The sequence below is a fragment of the Cajanus cajan genome, chromosome 7, assembly GCF_000230855.2.
Source record: "Cajanus cajan strain Asha chromosome 7, NIPB_CcT2T_4, whole genome shotgun sequence".
Taxonomy (NCBI): domain Eukaryota; kingdom Viridiplantae; phylum Streptophyta; class Magnoliopsida; order Fabales; family Fabaceae; genus Cajanus; species Cajanus cajan.
In genome coordinates, this window is record NC_138523.1 from 18,763,937 (window position 1) to 18,778,481 (window position 14,545).

General features: G+C 36.7%; 1 pseudogene; it reads right to left on the reverse strand.

Moving 5' to 3' along the window:
• Positions 1-3,295: 3,295 nt before the first annotated feature.
• On the reverse strand, positions 3,296-3,762 carry LOC145949468 (E3 ubiquitin-protein ligase DA2 pseudogene; annotated as a pseudogene).
• Between the last annotated feature and the right edge of the window lie 10,783 nt (positions 3,763-14,545).

Genomic DNA, 14,545 nt, shown 5'->3' on the forward strand with positions numbered 1-14,545 from the left:
GGCACACCGGCTCGGGTTCCGGCTCTGATACCAAATGTAACGGCCCAGCAACCTGCATGTGGATATTGTCCGCTTTGGCCGTAGCCCTCACGGTTTTGCTTCTGGCAATGGCACGCATGCCACCCAAAACGCGTCCACACAAGGAAGGTATCCACACCCATATATATGGCATGCTTCGTTCTCCTTCCTAACCGATGTGGGACTTCACAATCCACCCCCCTCAAGGGAGTCCAGCGCCCTCGCTGGCACACCGGCTCGGGTCCCGGCTCTGATACCAAAATATAACGGCCCAGCAACCCGCATGTGGATATTGTCCGTATTGGCTGCAGCCCTCACGGTTTTGCTTCTGACAATGGCACGCATGCCACCCCAAAACGCGTCCACACAAAGAAGGTATCCACACCCATATATATGGCATGTTTTGTTCTCCTTCCTAACCGATGTGGGACTTCACAATCCACCCCCCTCAAGGGAGTCCAGCGCCCTCGCTGGCACACCGGCTCGGGTTCCGGCTCTGATACCAAATGTAACGGCCCAGCAACCCGCATGTGGATATTGTCCGCTTTGGCCGCAGCCCTCACGGTTTTGCTTCTAGCAATGGCACGCATGCCACCCCAAAACGCGTCCACACAAGGAAGGTATCCACACCCATATATATGGCATGCTTCGTTCTCCTTCCTAACCGATGTGGGACTTCACAATCCACCCCCCTCAAGGGAGTCCAGCGCCCTCGCTGGCACACCGGCTTGGGTCCCGGCTCTGATACCAAAATGTAACGGCCCAGCAACCCGCATGTGGATATTGTCCGTTTTGGCCGCAGCCCTCACGGTTTTGCTTCTGACAATGGCACGCATGCCACCCCAAAACGCGTCCACACAAGGAAGGTATCCACACCCATATATATGGCATGCTTCGTTCTCCTTCCTAACCGATGTGGGACTTCACAATCCACCCCCCTCAAGGGAGTCCAGCGCCCTCGCTGGCACACCGGCCCGGGTCCCGGCTCTGATACCAAATGTAACAGCCCAGCAACCCGCATGTGGATATTGTCCGCTTTGGCCGCAGCCCTCACGGTTTTGCTTCTGGCAATGGCACGCATGCCATCCCAAAATGCGTCCACACAAGGAAGGTATCCACACCCATATATATGGCATGCTTCGTTCTCCTTCCTAACCGATGTGGGACTTCACAATCCACCCCCCTCAAGGGAGTCCAGCGCCCTCGCTGGCACACCGGCTCGGGTCCCGGCTCTGATACCAAATGTAACGGCCCAGCAACCCGCATGTGGATATTGTCCGCTTTGGCCGCAGCCCTCACGGTTTTGCTTCTGGCAATGGCACGCATGCCACCCCAAAACGCGTCCACACAAGGAAGGTATCCACACCCATATATATGGCATGCTTCGTTCTCCTTCCTAACCGATGTGGGACTTCACAATCCACCCTCCTCAAGGGAGTCCAGCGCCCTCGCTGGCACACCGGCTCGGGTCCCGGCTCTGATACCAAATGTAACGGCCCAGCAACCCGCATGTGGATATTGTCCGCTTTGGTCGCAGCCCTCACGGTTTTGCTTCTGGCAATGGCACGCATGCCACCCCAAAACGCGTCCACACAAGGAAGGTATCCACACCCATATATATGGCATGCTTCGTTCTCCTTCCTAACCGATGTGGGACTTCACAATCCACCCCCCTCAAGGGAGTCCAGCGCCCTCGCTGGCATACCGGCTCGGGTCCCGGCTCTGATACCAAATGTAACGGCCCAGCAACCCGCATGCGTGCCATTGCCAGAAGCAAAACCGTGAGGGCTGCGGCCAAAGCGGACAATATCCACATGCGGGTTGCTGGGCCGTTACACTAATCCCTAATTAACGATTTTGAAAATAGGTTCTTAGGAATCGCCACCAATGTTTTACTCAAAACATTGGAAAAAGAAAAGATTTTTTTAAAAAAAGCCCAATAATGGCCTTGATAACCAGAATTGGGTTCGGGGGTCGGTTACGTGTAGGGAAGGTATTAAGCACCCCTACAACGTCTTTAATCGGTACGTTATGATGAAGCTAGAATAAGAAGAAATAATAAATTATATATTTAATCCCCTTTATTAATAATTATTTACATGCTTGAAATTTAAATTACACAATTAGCTCTAAAATATTTACATGATTGCTATTATTATAACAATATTTATTAGAGATAAGTAAATAAAAAGAAGAGAAAAAGATTAACTGAAATACCTCTTGAATGAGCTCTATTGAGTCTTCAAAATAGGAAGATTTTAGGTGCTTTGTGGCGACCTTTCACACTACAATATATCTCACTAAATCTCAAGAAATATAAAAGAGAGAAAGAGAAAAGAGAGAAATTTCGAGCTCTAGGGAGTCTGAACGAAATTTTGGAGCCTTGGTGCCCGAGACGGCTATTTATAGACATCTGATTGGGGCCAGAACGGCCCGTTCCGGATTCGGAATGGCCCGTTCTGGATTCGAACGTTGTGTGTTAATCACGTAGTTGGGAACGGCCCGTTCTGAACTGAGAACGGCCGTTCCGGACTTGAGAGAAACACTATATTCCCTTGCTTAGAACGACCCGTTCCAAACTAGGTATTTAGGCCTTTTTAACAGTTTGGAACGACCCGTTCTGGTCTAGAAACGGCCCGTTCCATACCAAATTTTTTAGGCCTTTTAATTGGTTTGGAATGACCCGTTCCAACCAAGAGTTTTAAGCCTTTTAGGTGGCTCGGAACGGCCCGTTCCAGATTCGGGATCGACCCGTTCCCGTTTTGGAATAGCCCGTTCCGGGCCACTAAAACCAGTTGTTTTGGGCTTTCAGCCCTCTGATGTTATGTTGTTTTCCTGCTTTGAGAGTTCCTATTCGAGAAATAAATGAATAAATCGTTTAAAATGATTCTTAAACTAAATCTATTTATTATTTAAATTTCAATGTGGTGCTCTATTTCATCTAACAAGTTTGGTACACCTAAATAACCAATCTTTTTAAAATTTAAATAATAAAAATTGGTATAAAAATATTACTTTAATTTACTCTTTAAATATCATTTTAAAAAATATATAACTTTTTAGTCTTGTGTATGTATTTGATATCGTTTTTTATCTTAGTCAAAACATAAAAATTCACACTTTATTTCAATCCTTAATTATATATCAGATAATTCAATGATAGTTAACATAAAATTAAGATTAGTTATAATAAGTTTTCTACTATTTATGATTGGGATGAGACATTTTTTTTTTGGATGCTATCATTATTAGAAGTGATAAAACGGCCAGACTGCAAAAAAATGGAGTAAAATTAGGTGATTTGCTTGTGATAGGGAGTTAAAAATTTTAGTTCGCCACCATCAGCTACGTAGTGTCCAGAAGTAGCATCAGCAGAAGATAAATTTCTCTGCCTGCCATTCTCCTGAATGGAAAGCCAAATAGCTTCCATGACCATAATGTCCTCAAGGTCAACATCAAATTCATCATCTCTATTGGTCCGAGTGGTTGCATTTGGTCTAACCGCTGATGTGGCACATGAGTCTTGAGAAGAAACAATTTCATCATGTTCAACAACAGAGATTGAAGATGCAGACACCGCTTTTGAACTGTATTCAACATCTGCAACTGCCACATTCGCATTTGAAGAGCTCATTTCTAGTCTTTTGTGCATTCTTTCCTCTTCATCCTGAAGCTCCTGCTGCCGCATCCTAATTTTTGCATCTATAGCACGTTGCTCTTCAATCTATGTTAAGATTAATATGTCAGAAAAGTTGGCCTTTGATGCCTATCTCATTCCCTTCTTCTCAATAAATAGTACAAAGATGTTTTCAATTATTTATGATAGAATAAATCTAATTCCTAATTTGTAGGAAGTCTAATTATATGTAATAAATAAATTGATTGTTATTCCTAAAATACATAATATATAATAGGAAACAGTAATCGTAATTGATTCCCTCATTAACATCCCCCCTCAAATTGATGCGGCTGATCAAGAAGCATCAATTTGTGAACTAGAAATTGATGTCGTGGACGAGGAACAGCCTTGGTAAATATGTCTGCAAGCTGAAGTTGAGAGGTGACATGAGGAAGGGAGATAACATGATTGTCCAAAGCTTCTCGAATAGAATGGCAATCCACTTCAATGTGCTTAGTGCGCTCATGAAAGACTGAATTGGTAGCAATTTGAATGGCACTAGTGTTGTCAGCATGGAGAGGTGTTGCATCTGTTTGAGGGAATCCAAGCTCAGCCAAAAGACCACGAAGCCAAATAATCTCAGAACAAGCTGTTGACATAGCCCGATACTCAGATTCGGTGGAGGACTTAGAGACACGAGACTGCTTTTTACTTTTCCAAGAAATCAATGCAGGCCCAAGGAACATACAATAACCAGTGACGGATCTCCGAGTATCAGGACAACCAGCCCAATCAGCATCACTATATCCCACCAAGGTAGTTGGGCAATCGTTGGGAAAGAAAAGACCACGCATAGAGGTACCTTTCAGATAGCGTATAATGCGACGAACAGCAGCTAAATGATGATGACGTGGGGTGTGCATAAATTGACTCACCTGTTGGACTGCAAAAGCAATGTCAGGGCGGGTAATCGTCAAATAATTAAGACTACCTACCAACTGTCGATATAGTAAAGCATCCGATAGAAGATCACCCTCATCACGATGATATTTAACATTAATCTCAAGAGGAGTATCCACCGGTGTAGTAGAGTGGAGACCGGCGAAAGAAATCAAGTCTTCAACATATTTATGTTGATGGAGAAAGAGACTTGTAGAGTCCATGGAAACCTCGAGACCTAAGAAATAACGAAGAGGACCGAGGTCTTTCATATGAAAAGAAGCCTTGAGCTGCTCTTTAAGATGCTGGATGGATGTATGATCAGAACCCGTAATTACCATATCATCAACATAAATGAGAAGAAGAACAATACCAGTTGTCGTATGGTGAATGAATAAAGAAGAATCATATTGACTTTGAACAAAGGAGAATTCAAGAAGAGTGGATCGAAACTTCTCAAACCATGCCCTAGGTGCTTGTCGTAGGCCGTATAAAGAGCGTTTTAGCTTGCACACGTTAGGGGAAGGAGAAAACAAGCCCTGAGGTGGAGTCATGTAAATATCCTCTATGAGGTCACCATGAAGGAAGGCATTCTTCACATCCATTTGATGAAGTGGCCATCTTTGAGAGGCAGCAAGACATAGAATTGTGCGGATGGAAGTCATTTTTGCCACTGGGGCAAATGTCTCGTCATAATCCACCCCATATTGTTGTTTGTTACCCAAGGCGACCAATCGAGCCTTATAACGATTAAGAGTGCCATCAGAATTCAACTTCACAGAATACACCCATTTGCAGCCGATAGGCTTAACACCAGGTGGGCAAGGAATAATGTCCCATGTGAAATTCTCCTGTAAGGCTTGAAGCTCCTCTTGCATTGCTTTCACCCAACGAGCATCCTTAACTGCTTGTGAATAACATGTAGGAATAGATATACCAGATAAAGTAGCAGTAAGAGAAATAGCCCCAAAGCCATACCTATCTGGGGGACGAATAATGCGTCGGGATCTACGTTCTGCTAACGAAGCAGGTTCAGGTGGCGAATCAGCATCACGAAGGGGCGGGGTAGGCTGTCGCCGAACATAAACATAACCTGGTTTAAAGCGTTCTATAGGACGAGAACCACTAGAAAAATTTGGAAGGGAAACAAAGCCATTAGAAGTAATAGGAGACTGAAAAAAATATTGATGATCAAAGAAAACCACATTCCGAGATATGCGTAAGCAAGAAGCAGTGGCATCATAACACACAAATCCTTTGTGAGTAGAACTATAACCAAGAAAGCGCATTGGACAGATTGAGCCCCAAGTTTATGACGATCAAGAGGTGATAAGTGGACAAAACAAACACAGCCAAAAGGATGGAGATTATGGTAATCAGGATGAACCTTAAATAGACGAAAGTAAGGGGAATCAAGCCCAAGAACTTGAGAGGGAAGACGGTTGATCAAAAAAACAGCCGTGGATAAGGCTTCAACCCAAAATTTAGGTGGAACAGAGTCATCAAGAAGTAGGGACCGAGTGACATCAAGCAAATGGCGATTCTTACGTTCTGCAATGCCATTTTGTTGAGGTGTATAGGGACAAGAGCGTTGAGAGATAATCCCATGTTGTTGAAGGTACTTTTGAAATTGATGAGAAAGATACTCCCCGCCAGAGTCACTACGCAAGGTCTTAATCTTGGTGTGAAATTAGGTCTCAACATAAGCTAAAAAGGTCTTAAACATGGTGAAAACCTCAGCTTTGGATCTAAGAAAGTAAACCCAAGTATATCGACTATAGTCATCAATAAATGTCACAAAATATTTGTATTGAGCATGAGATAAAACAGGAGACACACCCCAAACATCACTATGAATAATATCAAAGCATTTATCAGCACGATGAGCAGAAGAGGGAAAAGGTAGAGTTTTGCTTTTGGCAAGTTTACACACAGAACAAGGAAGTGACGAAGAAGAAATAATATTTTTATTGCCTATCAAACCAGATTTTATTAAATGCGACAAAACAATAGAGTTTGGGTGTCCCAATTTTTTATGCCAAGTCACAAATGTGTTTGGAACATTATTACAAACAAAGGATGAAAAACTAGGAGAAGTAAATTGAAGCGGAAACAATCTCCCCACCTTAGGCCCCTTCGCGATCACTGTCTTCGACACCTGATCCTGCACCAAGCAACCAGCCCGAGAAAAATGAACATCACAATTAGTATCCACCAATTGACCAACTGAGATTAAATTGGACGATAAACCAGGAGACACAAGTACATTTCGAAAGAAAGAATTAATGTCTCCAACAGCAGCTATAGAAAGAGTATTACCGTCCGCAATTTGAATTTTTTCGGTGCCATTGTAAGAGTGAACATTGTGCAAATGTTTAGGAGATCCAGTCATATGATTAGAAGCCCCAGAATCAACAAACCAAGGGGAAGAAGTGGCAGTAGACTTACCCGTGATGCCTAATGCAGAAAGAGCAGATAGTACCACTTGTTGCACCATATCCGTAGTCAAAACACTATTGTCGGAGGGTGTAGGAACAGAAGAGGGACATGCTGAACCAGCCGTGGCAGTAAAGGCTTTCAAGGGACGTTTTGCTGGTCTTGTGGGGCACTCGGTGATAATATGACCACGCTGTTTGCAGTAGTTTTTTAGTGCAATTTCGAGCAATATGACCGAACTGTTTGCAGGAGAAACATTGGATCTGCCGCATGTCACGACTTTTGCTTTGACCTTGAGCAGAATAGGCGATCGTATTATCAGAAATATCAGACATGGAGCCTTGGGTAAGTAGGCGTTGTTCCTCCCTAAGTAATTCACCAACGCAAACTTCTAGAGAAGGAACCGGATGGCGGTTCAACAGTGCAGCACGAGCAGCTTCATATTCTGGGCGAAGTTTCATGAGAAATTGGTCACGTTTACTAACCTCGTAAACAGCTTGAATGGCAGGTAGTGATTCGGTAGGAACCTTAGAATGTAAGATGGCTGAATGCTCTGCCCATAAATTAAGAAAACCAGAGTAATAGTCCTGACCCTGTTTATAATTTGCAATGTCAAGCTCTAGCTGAAAGCGTTTTGCAGCATTATCTTGATTGTAAAGTTGCTTCAAGTAATCCCACATGGCTTTGGCAGTCGAAAACGAACGCAGATTATTAACCAATTGAGGCTCAATGGAACCAAGAATCCAAGAAATAACTTGTGCATCCTTGGTCTCCCAAGCTGTCAAAGCAGCGTTGTCTGTGGGGACAGTAGAGGACCCGTCAATGTGACCCCACATCCCCTTCCCTTTCACGAACATCTTGAACTGAAACTCCCAGGCAGCATAATTTTTGCCGCTGAAACGGATACAGAAATTCTCCATAGCCATGAAGACACGAACAAGAACGGGAGAAAACAAAAGTGAACCTCGAACCAGAAGCACGAACAAGAAGTGAAACACGAACGAGAAGCACGAGCCCTAAACGGCTGAGAGAAGCACGGACTGAGACACAAACCAGAGGCACGAGCCCTAAACGGACTGAGAGATAATTACAGGCTAGAAAACCGGACTCGTGATACCATGTCAGAAAAGTTGGCCTTTGATGCCTATCTCATTCCCTTCTTCTCAATAAATAGTACAAAGATGTTTTCAATTATTTATGATAGAATAAATCTAATTCCTAATTTGTAGGAAGTCTAATTATATGTAATAAATAAATTGATTGCTATTCCTAAAATACATAATATATAATAGGAAACAGTAATCGTAATTGATTCCCTCATTAACATAATATATATACTATTAATTCAAATCGATAAATTTAATTTATTTTATAACAATTAAGGAATTTAATTGAGCACCTATGACATATATTTATCTTTTAATTTTAAAATTACAACATAAATATAATAAGGCATGAGGAAGTGGTGGTAAGATCATGTGATGTTTCTTGTAACAGTTTTTCCGAAGCTACTATGTTGCAGACTTTTGAATCTTCTTCAGGTTCCAAGTTCAAGTTTGGAGTCATCATGTTTATTTGTATCTGCTAAGAGCCAACTTCTTTCCAAGCATGCAATTGGAAAGAATCGAACAAATTGTTGATTTGGTCAGCTTAGCATTTATGCATCACCTACGTTGATGATGAAGAAAATTAATTGTTGTGACAAAGTAAAGGCATGGAACATATGGAAATTCTGGTGTTAATATCAAGTGGTCAATCAAAGTCATGCAAATCATGGCTAAGCAAATCATGCATATATAATTTTTTAAAAAAAATACGACATGTTTTAGTAAGTAAATTAGAAATTAACTTTGTAGAAAAGCATAAAGATTTTGTGGAAAGCTCCTTCTATAATATAATGTTAAATGAGCAATATATAAGTACTTGACTAAACATGGACAATACAACTCCACTTCCTCCCACAAAAAGTGAAAAATCATAAGACAAATCTTAGTGACAACTTCAAATGCAGATAGCAGTTCATTTCATGAATCTCTTTGACCAACTATCTATAAATCATGCACGCATGTACAATTTGTCATATATTAACTTTCACCAAACACATTATTGGACTCATCTATGAAATACACCCACCAGCCTCAGGCATCAGTACAACCAAAAAGAAAAAAGTTAAACGTTTTTTGGGATAAAAGGAAAAAGATCAAAAGAAAATATTTGTGCATTTAATCTGACAAATATATGAACTGTAAACACCTATGGGTAATACATCCATTGCAATTCTCTATTTAAGTTCATTTCGCATCTTCATACAGGGGAAATTACACAATACCCAATATTGCTAAACTGTATTTATAAATTACTATGCTACTGATCACATAGGTAAGAAACAAAAATAACAGAGATGATAAAACAATCTGTCAACATTTTTTTCATTTATGACTTACCTAGGAATGAAAATATCAACACTTCCATTTGAAACATAAAATGTGTGTAATTTTGGTTTTACCATGAAAGCATAATTTCCTTAGTTAAGCATACTATCTCAACCAGAACAAACTTCGGTTTCTACATGAACCTAGGTGACAATAAATAAATGCAAAAAATGACATTAAAAACAGAATAAGCAAAAAGGTGTAGATGATTAACACAACTAACTGTTGATTTTGATATTTCATATATTAAAAAAGAACATCAAATGTTTTCCCTTTAGAATAAAACTGATCAGTTTCACTAAAAGAATTCAGAACTCCGTGACAGATTTCTCAAAACTTCAACATGTGAGAGCCTGGTAAAATGAAGAATTGAATTGAATAGAAACAACACAATGAAAATAAGAATCACCCAGATGAAGCAGCAACAAACATGATATACCAAAATCATAGACAAACTTTGCATCATGTTCCCTCTCAGAGCTTGTGTGTGAAATTATTTAAACAGAAATACCCACATGAGGCAAAGACAATATTGCATGTGAACTCCAAGAGGGAAAGAAAGAAAACTAAAAACCAGGTACTTTCCAACACTATTCCAAGGCATCCAAGTTACAAAGTTAAGTTATTGCCGCACAAGTTCATTTAACAAAGTTGGATTCACTTTTCAACAATAATATGTAGTCAAATTTGCCAAAAGTACTAGAGAATATGTAGCTTATAACAAAATAAGAACTAAATTAGCATCATGTCTCAATTTCATCACTGTTCAACATCATGAACATGGCCCATCAACTATCAGTGTTGATTACACTTTGAGAATGTGATATGAAAATTCCATAGGCTTAATAACAAATAGTCTATTACATTCATTGCGTCAAACAAACAACAAAGAAATTACTCTTCTTATTTCCATAGTACCAAAAAAGAACCACATAAGGAGCCTCTCTGACATACTAAATAACTCGAATATAAAAATTAGCATTACATTAATTTGTTGTTAGATCCTACAAGTATTCTGTCCTTCATCAATCACAAATTAGGGGGTTGTTCTTCACAAACCTAGAATTTTAAGGAAGATTGTTCTCCCAGTTGTTACAGTCTTACAACCTTTATTTAGTGGCAAAATAATTCCTTGAATTTTCGTAATCTTTTAGGAAAAAATTACAAAAATTTTCAGTTAATTATTTTAAAATCAATTAGGTTTTAACATAACACTCAAGAGTCATAATCACAAGTTGGAGAAAGTTAGGACCTCCTTGGCTAGAGAAAATGTTTTATGTTTTAATTTTCAGTTTCCCTTTTAATTCTTGTTTTCATTCTGTTTACGTTTTTTAAGTTTATATAGAACACTGTTGAAAACAATAAAATTACTAAAAATGAATTGTGATTAAAAGAAAAAAGCGAAAACTTATACCCAAGTTTTCTGAAGAAGCTAAACAAAAGATTCCTACATTACTCATCAGTTTATTTGACATATTTTCTCATAAAAAACATCTCTTAAAACGGACCAGAGCAACCACCCAGGCTTCTTCAAAACACTGAAATCAAACAGGTAATTGAAAATTTGCACAAACTCAAAAGGAAGACAAAACAAGCAGCAAGAACCAAAAGCATCTAAAATTAGTAAAACATATAAAAAGGAAACACATGCTAGAAACTTTAAATTAGAGAACACCCATTAATCTTTCCCCTTAGATCTAAAATTTACACTAAAATAGCAGGCTGCAGGCATAATGCATCTTGCCATTACAAGAATGAAGAACCGCTTCCAAAATTAAAAATAAAACAGCAGTAAACACAAATTCCTCAAATCAAAACAATATTTTTTACTTTCAAGGTAGAGTGAGCCTCCACTAAACTCCACAACACAAGAGAAGCAACAGCAGACCCAAATAAAGGAGAGAAAATAAAGATTAAAGCAGCAAAATGCATGTACGATTTAGAAGAAAGGGTGAAAGGAAATGCAAGTCTTTTAGGTGAAAAGAGGCACTTACATAGTACTGTACTATAAAATAAAATAAAATAAAGGAAAGAATCTGCATTGAGAAGCTAAGGGGGTATTATACTGTTAATAGTACTTTTTAGGAATTCACCACTATGAAGTGGTGATGTGATGAGAGACAAACTTAAAAGGAGATAAGATTACAGAGAGAGAGATGAAAAATAATGGGAAAGCATAGGAAAGAGAAATGAGAATGATAAAGGGAAGTCAGAGAAGTCAGATAACATGTACAATTACAAACACAAAGAACCACTTCTTTTGTCCAATTTTGAAGTTTCTATATGTAGTTCCATTTTCCTGTGCTTTCAACTCTTAATTGATAATCAGTGAGTGTCAGTGAGTGCAAAAATATGGACAAACAGAAAGACAAGGAAATTAATGGGGTGCTTTGTGTGAAGACCCACACAACCAACCAACCAACACAAGACATGGCCATATCATATAGTGTTTCTTCGGCTTCCACTAAGATAAAGGAACGGTCCATTATATTCAATAATAACCTAACCTTTAGGTGATACAATCATAATAACTTTTCTATTATTATTATTATTATTATTATTATTATTATTATTATTATTATTTATAATTGAAGATCTTTCTCCATGCTATGATTAACCTAGCTCACTTTGTCCAACTCTTATATTATATGGACCCCCATAACTCCTCCTACCCTTTTTCTGATTTGCCAAGTTCTCTATTTTCTTTTAAAATTGATTTTGCACCAATAAGTTATAAGCTAGTATCTTTTTTTTAGTTCTTCGAAACACAACAATTGTGCGAAGAGGCTAGGTACATCTTCGTGATCAGCCAACAATTTTTGTTTGTTCCCCTATCAATCTATCATGATACCTCTTAAACATACAAGTGCAATGCCCAATTAAACACAATAACTACTTAAACAATATAGCGGGTGTTTTTAAAGACATTAAAAATATTGTGATATATATATATATATATATATATATATTAAAAAATTAATCAAATTATCTAGGTTTTGAATCCTAAAATCTTGGTTATGGAAAATATTATGTTAAGGAAAAAAAATTATTATCTTGTGTAAAGTTATGATATTTGACAGAAATTAGTCATTACTTATAATAATAGGAGGCTCTTGCTAATACCATGGTTAATATATATACATTGAATTTACTTTACTATATTATACATTAAATTTTAACAATTTGTCCATTAAATTAAAATTTTTTATTGTATAGATCAAGTGTACAAATATTTACAAATTTTAAAAATTATTCAATACTTTGTTACATAAGTTCAAATTAATTTATATATGTGTATGTGACCCAACTTCAACTTTTGACACGAGTATTATTTAAATTTTGGATAGTTTTTAATTAATACAAATCTAAATCAAATTGAAGAAAAAATTTGGATATCAATTCAAAATATTATATACACATTCATAATGTAAATTCAATTAGCTTAGTTGAATGTTGGGTTTAAAATCCAGTAATCGATTCATCTAATTAAATAAGTATTTTATTATTTTATTATTTTTATTATTAGGGTATTATGTTGGTTAGACACTTGATAATTTTTTATTTTGTGTATGACATATTTAAGTTTTTATTTAATGATATGTTGGTTGATTTTATTTAAATTTTTAATATTGAATGTTTTAATTAGGGTATTTTTGAACTATTAAGATTCGTCTCGACCTAGTGGTAAGAGGGTAAGAGGGTTGGGATAGTATATATAAGACCCCAAATTTAAATTATAGTGTTGTCATTATAATTTCAATAGATAAAAAAGAAATAAGGTATTTTATAATGTTGACAAATAAATTTGTAATATTGAATATTTTAAATTTGCTAGTAAATATATCTACTTTTATCATTGAAATTGAAAGATATCATCATATTAATCTCTAACTAATGAATTTTTTTAAAGTGAAAATTTATTATCACATTAGTTCAATTTTTTTTTATAAAAAAAAGTGACTAAAATGATAATTTAATATATATTGAAAAATAAAAATAATAGATTGTTAAAATTATTGACTTATTTGACATTTTAAAAATTTATTTGATATTTTATTTTCTTAGTTTCCGATACTATTATGTTAGTATATTTTAAATTTAAGGATAAAAGTGAATATGTATTATGAATTTGCACTTTGTAAAGTCATATATGTGTATTTTTTTCATTTCTACCCAAAAAAAATATTATTCTACCAAAAAAATGTGTATTTTTTCATTATTTTAAAAATAAATCCAATTATTTGATTGAAACAGCTAATATAGGTATAATTTAATTAGATCCGTTCAAATTAAAAACTAAAAAAAAAAAACTGAATCAACCAGATTCAAAAGTTGACTAATAAAAATATGGCTTAAATTCGATTCAATTCGAGTCGTAATCACTTCTAATCTAAGCTAAGACAACATTAAATAGGCACGTAAACATATTTTTCCTCGCTCCTTTATTGGTAAATACATCCTTTATTATTTTTTCAATTTTAATTGAAATAATTTTAAATTGATCTTTCGAAAATATTTAGGACATCACTTTGGTTCTTTAAGAATTTAGTATATATGTCCATATGACCACTTCATAATATATAATAAGCACGAATTTAAAAATAAAATTGTCATATACGTATGTATATCAAGACAAAGGCATCACGTGATGCGTATTTTTGGAGCAACAATTTGGTTTGCACAATAAAAGATATCTAGACAAGAGGGTTCTGGTGGATAGAAGTGACACAAATTTTTGTACCATAAATTTTATGAATGAAATTTAACAATATATTTTGTATATCACTATGATTTATACTCATATTTTTTAACAATAAATAAATTAATATATATTATATTTATTGTATGAATAAAATTAATTTTTAATAATACATATTGTGAGTAACTATAGAATATGTATTATTATATGACAATTTTTTTTAATGATTTTTAGTCTCTAATTAAGTAAATTAGTGTAATTTAAGAATATTTATATTCTTTTATGAAAGATCGAGATGTCTACTTGTACTCTTTAAATTTTTTGCTGTGGACTAACTGCGATTTTAACCCTGCATGTTGGACCACGGAACAGTAGCTAGTACGAGGCTTTTAAAATGCAACG